We start from the raw sequence: 13,867 nt of genomic DNA, 5'->3' as shown, positions 1-13,867 counted from the left end.
ACTTTCACTGAAGCTAGAGTTGATTTCCATTCAAGAGATGATAATTGAGTTATTTATATAGTCTATGATGTTGATACATGCATGTTGAAATGTGTTTAGTATCAATGCTTCATATATGCAAGGTAGTCTTCCTAATGACCTCATCTCTAGCTCTTTTTCTGTTTCAAGTTATTTTTGAGCTATGTATATATCTCATTTTACCATGGATGATATTTTGGTAGTAGCATGCCCATGGTTGTCTTTTCATTAAGTTTTTCATTGTAGTTTTGCTAAGGGACTAGCAAAATGTAAGTTTGGGGGTGTGATAAGCGCCGAATATTGCATATTAAAGCGCTCTTAATTGCATTAGTTAAGTCCATTGTTCGTTTAATTATGTAGATTACTTTCATTTGTATGTTTTTGTGCATTTTCAGGTTCAATTGCAATAAAGGAGCAAGAAGGGTGTTTTGTAGAGTTTTTGAATATCAAGGTGCCAATTCTGAAATTCTGGCAGCAGTGAAGCCCGAACTTTGTTCGCCATTTTGACCTACCAAACTCAAGAACTGGACTTCCATCATAACATGAAATATTTAGAGCTCTAAATCAGCTTTCCAAATCTTCAAGTGGTTCATCATTCGTAGTTCGGAGCAGAGAGTTATGATCTTCTTATTAGAGGTGCTCAGAACTGCCTGGCAGCAATGAAAGTCTGCCTTGTTCTTCAATTTAGACCAACCATACTTGAGAATTGGATCTCCACCAAAACATGAAGTTTTTAGAGCTCTGAATTAGCTTCTGAATTAGCTTTCCAAATATTCAAACGGTTTGTCATTCGGAGTTTGGAGCACAAAGTTATGGCTATTTTACCAAAGTAGGTCCGGGCGGAGCAAACCAAGCATAGGGCATTCTGCCCAATTTTCGAGCAGTCGAAATTAGGGCAGAATTCTACACGACTCAGCCCACTTGTGCTCAGATTTTAGCCCTTTTGGATTGCCTCCTTTATGAAGTGGTTGGAGATGTTGGTTGGTAGCTTTTGGGGTGGATAAGTGATCTAGATAAGGGAAGCAAAGCCACTCATTATCTCTTAAGCTACATTTTGCAAGATAGAGGAGAGCGAAGAGAGCAAGAAAAGAGAGGAGTTCTTTAAGCAAAGGAGGGAGCACGAAAATGGAGTCTTGGATGGAGCTTCTTCCTTCTTCTAGCTTAGCAATGGGTAACTAACTCTTTCTCTAGGGAGGTGATGAAGTCCCTCCCTTGTAAGCATGTCCTAGGGTAGTCTATATTGGGGGATTGCAATGTATATTTATGGTCTTTTTCATAGCTAAGAGCACTTCATTTGGTGTAATGAATGTTTATATATGTATGGATGATTTCTTCAAGCTCATTATCTTATGTTAGGTGATGTCTTGTATTAATCTTTTTGCTTGAGTTTACATGGTGAGAATGGAAACAAGGTTATGAAATGATTTAATGGCATGTTGATAGGTGACTTTGATAGACCATTGCTTAGGAAATCCTTTGATGGTGTATGCTTAATCTCTAGCTCCATGTGCTTCATCATTTTGTCAAGAATTTGATAGTTTTTCATTTAAGTAAACGTGTATAAGCTACACCTTAGTTAGGTAGTCTAAACATGTTTATCCTTTTAATGGATTATACTTGTTTGAGACCTAATGTACCTCTTGATTAGTTACATGGCAACTATGTGTTGCCATGTAGTTCTTGACCATCATATGTTGTTTTTCCCCTAATTTAGGTCTAATCTAGTATGTGTATAGGGATGGAGGCGGATTCACTTCCTTAGTCTTCTTTACTCATCTTTCATCTCTTAAATTCTTGCAAGTTTTTCATTAATGCATATTTCAATTCATAATATAAGTGACAAACAATCAACAACTCTTTATTACACCTTATCATCCTAAGAATGATTCTAGATATTTAGGTTGCTTTAGACTAGCGCAGTCCCAGTGGTTTGACTTACCCGACCAATAGCCATATTTTACAATGATTCGTGCTATTGCGAAGGTTGATGTATAGTTGATCAACCGATCAACTTCCTCCTGCTTTTCTTGAAACTGGCCATCATCATCTTGAAACCAAGGCATTTGTTGCTCTTCCTCCATTTGCTGACATCGCAGGTGATCTTGCTGCCTAAGTGCTTCTTCCCTTCATCGCTGATTATTCTGTTTGGTTCTAGCATTAGCCATTCTATTAACACCGAAAGACAGACATCAGTACGATTTAAATGGACCATAAAGGAATACAACGAATCCTAAACTTAAGCTCTAAACATGAAAATACGCTACGCGGAAGGCTTAATACGAAATACCCTAAAGACACTGAACCTGGAGTGCCCTGATACCAACTGTGATACCCCTTGACTCTGAGACACGGGTTGATTAGGCCCAAACCCAAACACGAGGGAATACCAAACAATTGATACTTAAATGAACACAGAATACAAAAGAATATACTGAATAGATAATAATCTGAAAGAATTCTAATTATTAAATCCTCAAAAGTTATAAATTAATATAATCCAAACTTCCTAAAAACCTCCAATACGTACAACTTGAAAATCCATATAGGGGACCCCTAATAATCCCAACAAAAAGTAAAGTACGGAAACAAAATCCAAAACTTAAACATGAAAGTAAATCCCACGTAGTCAGAGGTGTGAGTAACTGTCTCTGCTCAGCACGATCAAGCTCTAAGCCTGGAACTGACGAACACCTAAAAAACAAAGAGTGGGTCAGGCCCACTAGCAAGTTCTACTCTACTACAATCCATACAGAGACCCGATACGCAGATGCACCCTAGATATCTCAGCAGTAACTAAAGTAGTCTATATATGTATAAGTACACACTATAGGACACTCACTAGCCCATAAGTCTGTATCATCCTGAATAGAGATACCATCCAAATCGCACATAACGTGGGCATGTGCACCTAGACCTACCAGGGAACAACTATGTCCAGTTATCCATCCTAGGCGATATACGCACCCTAACCATGATTTTGAGACTTAAGCTCATATCATGACACCATAATCATAAATATATAAAGTCCGTATAAGCCTAATACAAAAATATCATCCATCTGATACAGTGGCCTGACATATGTATAAAATCCATCCAGAAACTAAAGTATGTCATTCAATTATTTAATGACATGACACCAATATGAGTAGGACTTAACCTTTATAGTTAATCCATCCCTCAATCCAGAATAGGTAGGACTTAGTGTTTAAATTAATCCATCCCTAGTATGCCATCGTCCCATACCGGTGCATACAATCCTCCAAAAAGTATAATTGATAAAACAATAATAAGTAACTCATCAATCATACTCTAAAATAAGCATAAATAAATTCTAATACATATATGACCATTTTATGCATTCATTACAGGACTTAAAAATCATGTTCCAATCTTTCAAATTGCTAAAATAAGGCTAAGCATTTAAATCCTCCAAACAGTCCATAAATTGATGCAACTTACAACAAATTAAAACATCAATTTAATCCAATCCAAGCATAGTTATTTTCAGATAATCCACTACACTTATAGCACTGTTGAATTATAATTAAACACTATTAAATCATATACAGAAGATTTGTTAAATTTCAGTAAGCAAATAAATCAACAAATCAATATTCAACGTGTAGGCTTTTTCTTTAACTTCATGTTGCTCCATTCCTTAATACATTAATCCAGGACTACTTCCAAATATTTTTATATGATCAAAACAATTATTTAGACCATCAATTGCGTTTTATACAACTTTGGAATACCCTATACGGTGAAACAGAACCTTAAATCCCAATTTCTGCACGTACAACACAAGAGCAGGATCTCAAAAGTTGAGAGCCAGCTCCATATACATGGGAGCCGGCTCCCCACATGTGGGAGCCCACTCTAGAGGCCTGGGAGCCAGCTCTATACTTATAGGAGCTGGCTCTGTCTTTGAGGGAGCTAGCTCCCTCCTTTAGAGAGCCAACTCTCTCTTCCTGAGAGCCGTCTTTCCTATTCTGTTCGTCTTCTTCACCTCCGGCATTATGCAAACCCTCTGTACTACTGATATTTATATTCTTAGGGTTCAATCTCTATCCCAGATTAATTATAAGACATTATTATGCATCAACGACATGAATTAAACACAAGTTTAAAACCAACGACAACAAGATTTAATTAGAAACTTCAATCAACCACAAACTAGTTTAATTCAACGCAATTAAATATAGTTCAAACATGCTTAGAAGATATATTTTAATATCAATTTAAACCCTAGAGATTACCTAGGCATGCACAGAACACAGGTCTAAGGGAAGGAGTTAGAATAGGAACTTGCCTTCGGTTTCAATTTTGAAACCTTAAACCACCGTCTCTGAGTTTTCCAACAGATTCTAGACTACCTTTTAATACCTCCGTTGCTCTTGGTTCAATCCAGAAGCAATTCCTTCCTTCCTCCTTTAGCCTCCCTGCTTATCTCTCAAATCCCTATTTGTTTTCCTCTCAAACTTCCCTCTGTTTTCATTTCAAATCTCTTTATACGTGAATAAGGTATTCCCAACCCTAGACAGACGTACTTATATATTTATAGGCTTTAAGAAAACCATAAACCCTAATTCTAATTATGCTCAGAGAAGGAAAAGAAAAATAATTAAATTTATAACTAAGTCAGCTATACCCAATACGTGATTACCTAGACTTGTAAAACCCTAAATATATTTTAGTAATTAATAAAACTAATTGAATAAAATGAACCAATGAATTCATTTAAGTAAAATACATAATTCAATTACACCATTTAAACAATTAAAACAATTAATTGAATTAAATAAAATAAATAATACAATTAACCCAATTAACTTAATTCAATAACAATAAGTAAAACAATTAGGCAAATAAGCAAATAATCAAATAAAAATGCAATAAAACAATAATTAAAATGCCGAGACTATCCTTTTAAAATTAGGGGTACTCTGTGTGTGTGTGTGTTTACATAAAAGTTAGGCCAAATAGGAGCAAGAAAGTTGAAGAGATGGGTTAAATCACTCACTCCCTTTATATATATTACAACACCTTATTTTGAGTTGAGCTCCTTGAAGAAACTAAAACAAGAAATTAAAAATTACAATTTGGACTGAAATTTGAAATGAAACTAAGAACTGAACTTTTTCTAGCCTGCCATGACGATCATGATAAGCTGCTATTTATAGGGCCTCGGGGGAGCCTTGGATTCCTTTGGGTTAAGGATGCAGCTGAAAGCCATGTGGAATGGCTGAATTGAAGTGATTAAAAGATGGCTGTTGACGTTGCTGACATCCATGTGCTCTGATGATAGAACTGTAGCTTGCTATGCGAGGTTAAAGTGGCTTTGGATTTCTTTGTTGAAATAATTTCTGAAACTCTTGTCTGCCATGAGCACCAAAAGGTGTTAGAAGGCTAATAATGGAGCATTGTTGAATAATTTTTTTTTTATTTTTTTTTTATTTATTATTTATTTATTTATTATTTTTTATTTTTTTTCGCTATGCAGCGGCATTAAATGACCGATGTCTGAAACTTTTGGAAGGATAATGAAAACCCTTTGAATATTTTGTTACTGGAGTTGTTGGGTAAAAATACCAAAATAGTCATCTTCATTGGCCTGGGCCTCTTCATTGGTTTGGGTTAGATCTGTTTGGGAACCATGGAATGAACAGGAACCTTCACTTCTGTTGAAGCCCATTCTTGAGAAGGCTATGGGATTGACTTGGGCTAAAGCTTCCATAAGGAAGGCTTCATACTCATCTTTGAATTTTGCTGAAGAAAGCTTTACTTGGATCTGGCTTTTAGATAGGAGGAAAGCTAAGGACTTTCCTAAACCAGAACATGAGATCGCAGGATGTTTTGAAAACTATTCTGAAATAGCTTATGGAGTAACATTTTTGATCGAGAATTGAGAATTGAGAATTTGGAATTTGGAATTGCCATAGAACTATTCATGACAATGCAAAGTTTGTAAAAAATAAGAATGATTTGGGAAATTCCAAAAGCTCAGAAGGAGCTTGGAATTTTTCTTGGAAGATCGAAAATCCCTTGGACACAGAATCAGGGATAATTTCTTTGCAGGGACTAAAAATATGCCACCAGTTAATAAACCATCTGAGGACATTCATGTTGAAATTCTTTTGGAAAAGGATAAGCCAGGAATGGTTGTAATCCTGGTTTTGGAAATAAAAGGTATTGTATCAAGCGTCTTGATAGTCCCAGTAATTGAAAGTTTGAGGATTGCGAGGTTAAGAAAATTGTCTCGGAGCATTGATGTTTTTACCCCAGGTTACTGGAGTAAGAACTTTCTGAATTGTACAAGTGGTGTGAGAGATGAAAGACTTATCACCAGGTTTTGAGTGAGTTTGAATTTTAATAAAATCAGTGTCCACTAAAATAAACTTATAAAAATTTTGTGTTTTTCGAAAATCTGATGTAGGATATTGAAATCAGCTTACAAAATGATTTTAAGAAAGTAAAATTCAGTTTTGGTTAAAACGCTCTTTTTCAACCACACAAATGGTTGATGAATTTGGTTTTGAAAATAACGAAATTTTTTGGGAGTGGGATTACTAACCACCACTTATTGCTTGAGGGTTTTTGAAGAAATTTGTTTGTCTGATGCTGAAGAAATTTCAGCATAAGATTTTTGCAGAGGAGGAAAAACTGGTTATTGGGATTATAAGTATGTTTGGATGGGGTTATATTGGACTAGGCACATGTCTATGACATGTTGGGGAATTTTTGTTAGGACTGAAAATTGGTTTGTATCCATTGGTGAGTGACTAGCTGAAATTGCTGCTTCATCTGGTTGGACTTTATCGTACCAGCTTAATTTAAGAGGGGTTTGGGAAGAGGATGATTATACATAAGCATCTTTTGTTTTGTGGGGTTTTATGCTTGCAACTGAGGCTCCTCTACCTGTCTTGGGAGGCATGGTGACTGCCTTTAAACTCCTATTTTTCCTTGCAAAAATTTTATGGTGAGAAAGTCAAGAAAAGAATTGTTTTCTCCTTTTATATATTCAATGTTCAAGTCAAATAGAGAAAGAATAGTTTGCCATCGGGTAAAAATTTGTTTTGAAGCTATGTTATGAACATATTTCTTTAAAACAGTTTTTGCAGATCGGTAATCAACACGAACCAAAAATTTTTGATTTAGTAAATCATTTTGAAATTTTGAAATGCATAAAACTATATATAAAATTTCCTTTTTGACTGTAGAGTAATTGTGTTGTGCTTGGTTCTATGTGCCAGAAGCGAACTGGACTAGTTGTTTCTTGCCACCGTCTTTTGTTTAAGGATACCTCCATATCTTAATTCAGAGGCATCAGTTTCCACAATTTTGAAGGCTTCAAGATCAGCAATAGATAGGCAAGGGAGGTTTTTTGCTTTGCTTTTAAGGATTCTGACTGTTCTTGTATGCTCATCAGACCATGGTGGATGGGACATTTTTAGTCTTTGGCGTAATGGGGTACAAAGAAGGGAAAGATCCTTGAAGATCTCAGAAAGATAATTTAGGCACCCTAAAAATCTTTGAAGCTGGGTTTTGTCTTTAATTTCATCAGGGAAGTTGTAGCAAACTGGATGGATCTGTTAATTGGAATGACAGTTCCTTGGTGGATTTGAAAACCTAGAAACCTAATTCTTGTCTGGAATAAGGTTAGCTTTGATAGAGAAAGGACTAATCCATTGTTCTTGATGGTTTGAGCAAATATATTGAGATGTTTCCATTGTGCTTCTATGGAAGAAGAAAAGATTAGTATGTCATCGATGTAAACAATTGAAAAATGTGTAAAATGAATAAAAATATCATTCATGATTTTCTAAAATTCGGAAGGAGCATTTTTTCAATCCGAAAGGCATAACATTCCATTCATAATGGCCAAAAGGAACTGTGAATGTTGTTTTGTATCTATCCTTTTCAGTAATTTGGATTTTCCAGAATCCTGATTTGAGATCGAATTTTGAGAAAACCTTTGTATGAACGAGACGTTGGATTAGATCTTTTTTGTTGGGTAGGGGATATAGGATCCATTGGAGGACTTCATTGAGGGGTTTGTAATTAATGACTAATCTGGGAACACCTCTTTCTATTTCAACATTCTTCTGGACATAGAAAGCAGCACAGCTCCATGGGGAACGGCTTTTTCTGATGAGAGATTTGCTCAATAATTCTTGGACTTCCTTTATGTAGTAATCAAGAAGTTCTTGATTCATCTGGCTAGGATGAGCTTTGGTAAGGATATCCTTTTCATTGAAATATTTTTCATAAGGTAGTTCAATAATATGTTGTCGTCTGTGCCAGAAAGCGTTTGGGAGATCGGAGCAAATTTGACCTTCTTGTCTCGCTTTGAACCTTTGAATAGATTCTTGGAGACTTTTGTGATTGGTCCGTTCATCAATATGTTTGAAGATTAGTTCTTGTTTGAGAAAGTCTAAATGCTTTGTTTTGCTTTCAATCCTGTTGACAGCTGGGATCTGAGTGACATAAGAATCCTTGATGATATTGAGACCCTTGGAGCCAATAGGATGGGCAAAAGGAAAACAAATTTCTTGTCCTACCAGAGTTGTTGAAATCCCTGGCCATCAACTTTGAATGGGTAAAGAAGAGAAATAAATGGAGTCCCTAAAAGAACAGGGGTATTGAGGTCTTTGACAAGGATGAAAGGTGTCTTAATACAAAGACCTTGATTGTAAACATGGCTTTAATTAGCTTGTACTGAACAGTGAGTCACGAACCATTAGCATCTTGAAGTCATTCTTTGGTTTTCTTAAAGTATTTTGTAGGAACAAGTCCTTCATTAATACAGTTGAGATCAGCACTAGAATTAATAAGTGCTGCAGTTTGAATGGTAAAGGTTTTGTTGATGACAATTTCGAGGTTAACATGCCATTTCTGGAATGTTATTTGGGTCAGAAGGTTGATAAGGCTTCGTTGTCTTTGGTAAGACTTTCAGAAACTTGCTGTTCAGGTTTGGAGGAAGACTTAGGTATTAAGGTATCTATCTGGGATTGTTGAAAAAGGAGTTGACTTCTGAGGGTAAGAATGTCATGAGTAATGGAATCCTTCAAAGCTTTTGTGATACCCTTCGATTCTAGAGCCACGAGTGATTATGTCCGAGCACAGATTCGAGGGACACCAAACAATTAAATATATAAACAAGCATAGAATACAAGAAAAATTAAAGAATAAATAAGCTGAAAGAAATATAAATAAAAATCCTTAAAATTAATTAATCCAATATATCCAAAAACCTCCAATGTTGTTACAACTCGGAAATCCATCTAGTGGACCCCTAATAAGATCCTAATTAGAAATAAAATAACGGAATTAAAAGAAAATACAAAACTAAAACGTAAAGAATAGTCATACGTAGTCAGAAGAATGAGTGACTGTCTCTGCTCAGCATGAACAAGCTCTAAGACTAGAACTATCAAACCCCTGAAAATAATAGTGGGTCAGGCCCACGAACAAGTTCTACTCTACTACAATCCAAACAGAGACCCGATACACAGAGACATCCTAGACAACTCAACAAAAACTAACTAGTCCATATATATATACACACACACTATAGGACGCTCATTGGAATATAGGTCTGTCTCAACCTGAATAGAAGGCAACATGCAAATCGCACATAAAGTGGGTATGAGTACCTAGAGCTACTACGACACCCAGATACGCACCCTAACCATGATCCTGAGACTCAAGCTCATATCATGGCTCATAACTATATATATATATATATATATATATATATATATATACACACACACACACACACACACACACACACACACACACACATATATATATATATATATATATATATATATATATATAATCCATCCTAACCCAAAACATAAAATAAACTTCCAATATGTCATTCAATTGTTTCCGTTGACCTAATATGAATATATGTAGGATTTAACATTTTAGTTAATCCATTTCGTTATACATGAATAGGTAGGACTTAGCGTTTTGAACAAGTCCATCCCTAATATGCTATTGTCCCGTACTGGTGCATATAATCCACAAAATTCAATAATTGATAAAACAAAATCAAGTAGTTCATCAATTAAAATCCAGAGAATGATATAATTAAAATTACATAAAAACTGAGCACATTATATTGAAATATTCAAAAGTATTTTCACATTAATCCATTTAACTTGCTAGAACAACAACAAGCAATTAAATCTACTGTAACCATTGACTATATGTAATTCAGTATTAACATTTCATGACGTCCAATATCTTAGCTTAACAACATAGATTAACAATTCTGTGATTTTAACATGTATATATAAATCATTTAAAACCCCCACAAAAGTTTAGATTTACACTAGAGCCCTTGAAAACGCAAAAACATGTCAAAACTACACTTACTGGTGTAGTTACAGCATAGAGTCAGCTCTCCCCAAGAGGGAGCCGGCTCTCTCTCTCTCCTAGAGCCGGCTCTCCTTTTTAGAGAGTCGGCTTTCTCTCTCCCAGAGAACCATGTGCTGAAAAAGAAAGGGAGCCGGCTCCATCCCTGCTTTTTATCATCTGCATTGCCTCCGATGAGGTGAAAAACCAAGGTACATAGGGGTCCAATCAATGTCCCAAATTAACCCAAAAATTCATATAAACCCAATAGGAATCATTAACAACAATTAAAACACTTATGATGAAACAATTGATACGATAAATCAATTTCAATTTAAAAACACAAAATAAAGTTTAAACTCTGAATTAACATTCATACAAGACCAATTTTAATGTCCGATTAAATCCTGGCGATTACCTAGGCATACACAGAACACAAGTCTAAGGGAAGGAGTAAGAGAAAGAACTTGCCTTAGGTTTCAGTTTGAAACCATAAACCGTCTTCTTTAATTATTCCGACGACTCCTTGACTACCGTTAAACTCCTTTGCTGCTCTTGGTTCAACCCATAAGCAGACCTTTTTCCTTCCTCCTTGGTTTGACCTTTAATCTATGGCCAAAACCCTAACTTGTTCTCTCAGTTTTCTCTCAAACCTCTCTGTACATCTCTTCGCCTTTATATGTACGTGAATAGGGTTTTTAACCCTTGGCAGACATATAACATATATATATAGGCTTTTACAATAACTTAATTCTAAATAAATGAGGAGAAGGAAAAGAAAAAGAAAAGAAAATATAATACAAAATAACTATATATATATGAGTCTGCTATCCCACAACGTGATATCATATATATATATATCAAACCTTAAAACTATATAATACATATATACTAAATATTATTACTAATTTAACCATTAGTAATAATTAATAATTAAACTAACTTTATATACATATATACCCATATATATATGTATAACCATCCATGGGTAATAACTGTACCCATTTAAATCTTCTATCTAAGTAGTCCATGAGACCGAAACGGTTGGTCTATTACTACCGTTTAAGCCCAACTCCTTTAAAATAAAAATAAATAGAATAAACATTTAATTTAAACCATTAATTACAACTAAACACTCAGCACAACTCATCTAATCACATTATTTAATTAACCAAATTATTCAAATAAAACAAAAAATAAACAAATAGACAATTAAATCAATTTAATAACAAACCACTTAGCCAAATAATCACATAATCAAATAAAAATGCGATTAAATAATTAATTAAATACCGAGACTATTCTTTTAAAATTAGGGGTATTATATTCTTCTCTCTTAATAAAAGGAATTTCGTCCTCGGAATTCACTCTTACCTTCTTCCATTATTTCAGGAAACTGCGAGTGAATGACATCCTCCCGTTCCCAAGTGGACTCAGCCTCATTATGGTTACTCTACTAAACACGCACTAAAGGTATAACCTTATTGCGAAGAATCTGATCCCGACGGTCGACAATATGACATGGTGGCTCCATATATATCGCATCTGACTGCAACTCAATCTTACCAAAATCGATATGCTGATAACGATCTTTATCTCGCAGAAATCTCTGCAACAGGGAAACATGAAACACATGTGCACACGATCCAAAGGATCCGGAAGTGCCAACCGATAAGTTATAGTGCCAACTCGATCCGTAATTATGAATAGACCAACAAACCACGGTGATAACTTTCCTTTCCTCCCAAAGCGCATTACTCCTTTTATAGGAGACACTTTGAGTAAAACCTGATCTCCAACCTGAAATTCTAATGCACGAGTATAACGATCGGCATAACTATTCTGCCTACTTTGGACAGTGTGCATGCGATCCCTAATAAGAGCGATCTTCTCAGAGGTAACCTTAATAAATTCAAGACCCAAAAATCTGCTCTCTCCAACCTCCATATAATAAATAGAAGATCGACATGGTCGGCCGAATAGTGCCTTAAATGATTCCATACCAATAGTCTTCTGGAAGCTATTATGATATGTGAACTCCATAAGTGGCAAATAATTCTCCCAGTGACCCTTGACATCTTGAAATCAAGAACATAATAATGAAACATATCCTCCATGATCCAATTAACCCTCTTGGTCTGTCCATCTATCTGAAAATGATAAACAGTGCTAAGATGTAACTCTATACCCAAAGCCTGCTAAAAATTCTTCCAGAATCCTGACACAAAGCTTGAATCTCTGTCTGATATAATAGATAATGGAATGCCATGTAACTTCACAACCTCTGTAATGTAAAGTCTCACCAACTACTCCAAAGTGAAGTCAGTGCGAATAGGCAAGCAATGAGCTGATTTAGTCAACCTATCAACGATGACCCAGATGGAATTGTGATCCTTAAATGAATTAGGCAATCCCTCCACAAAATCCATAGAAATGCTTTCCCACTTCCACTCTGGTATAGGTAGTGGCTATAGAGATCCTAACGGCCTCTGATGATCTATCTTGACCGTCTGACAAGTACTACACTGAGACACAAAAATAGCAATGTCCTTCTTTATACCTGCCCACGGAAATTGCCGCTTCATATCCTGATACATTTTGTCGCCTCCTGGATGAACAAAAAAACTCAAAATGATGAGTCTCAATGATTACGTCCTTCCCCAAATCGTCAGTAGAAGGTACGATTAAACACCTTTTGTACCTCAAACCTCCATCAGTCCCAACATAGTAAAATGCAACCTTTCCAGAAGTTATCTCTGCAACTTTGTCAATGCACTGCTGATCCGTGAGTTGTGCCTTCAGGGCCTTGTGAATAATAGAAGGTGTAACTACCATACAAGCCATAAAAGCATTAGACAACTCATCATCGGTCTTCAAAGCATTTCACTCAGTGGTGAATAAAGCAGAAAGACTCGCATAGGGTCGGCAACTGAGTACATCTGCCACCACATTCACTTTCCCTGGATGGTACTGTATAGAGAAATGATAGTCTTTCACAAACTTTAACCATCAGCGCTATCTCATATTCAGTTCCCGCTGAGTGAATAAATACTGCAGACTCTTGTAATCACCAAATAATCTGAATGACTCTCCCAACAGATAATACCTCCAAATACGTAAGGCAAAGACCACAGCTGCCAACTCAAAATCATGTGTTGGATAATTAAGTTCATGAGGCTTAAGTTTACAAGATCTATACGAAATTAGTTTTTCCTCCTGTATCAAAACACACCCAAGACCTTGCAAAGAAGCATTTGTGTAAACCAGATATTCTATCCTGCTCTGTGGAGTAGAAAGAACTGGTGCAGAAGTCAACTTATTCTTTAGCTCATCAAAATCTTTATGACAGTGTTCATCCCACACGAACCGTACACCCTTCTAAGTCAAATGAGTGAGTGGTCTTGCTATCTTTAAGAACACCTGAATGAACCTACGATAATATCTTGCCAATCCGAGAAAACTCTAAATCTCGGCAGGTGAAGTA

This window comes from Cornus florida, unplaced genomic scaffold, assembly GCF_030987335.1.
Source record: "Cornus florida cultivar Cherokee Brave unplaced genomic scaffold, ASM3098733v1 CherokeeBrave_3.0.0_Hap2_Chr11, whole genome shotgun sequence".
NCBI lineage: Eukaryota > Viridiplantae > Streptophyta > Magnoliopsida > Cornales > Cornaceae > Cornus > Cornus florida.
Note: the sequence above shows the minus strand (reverse complement) of the source record.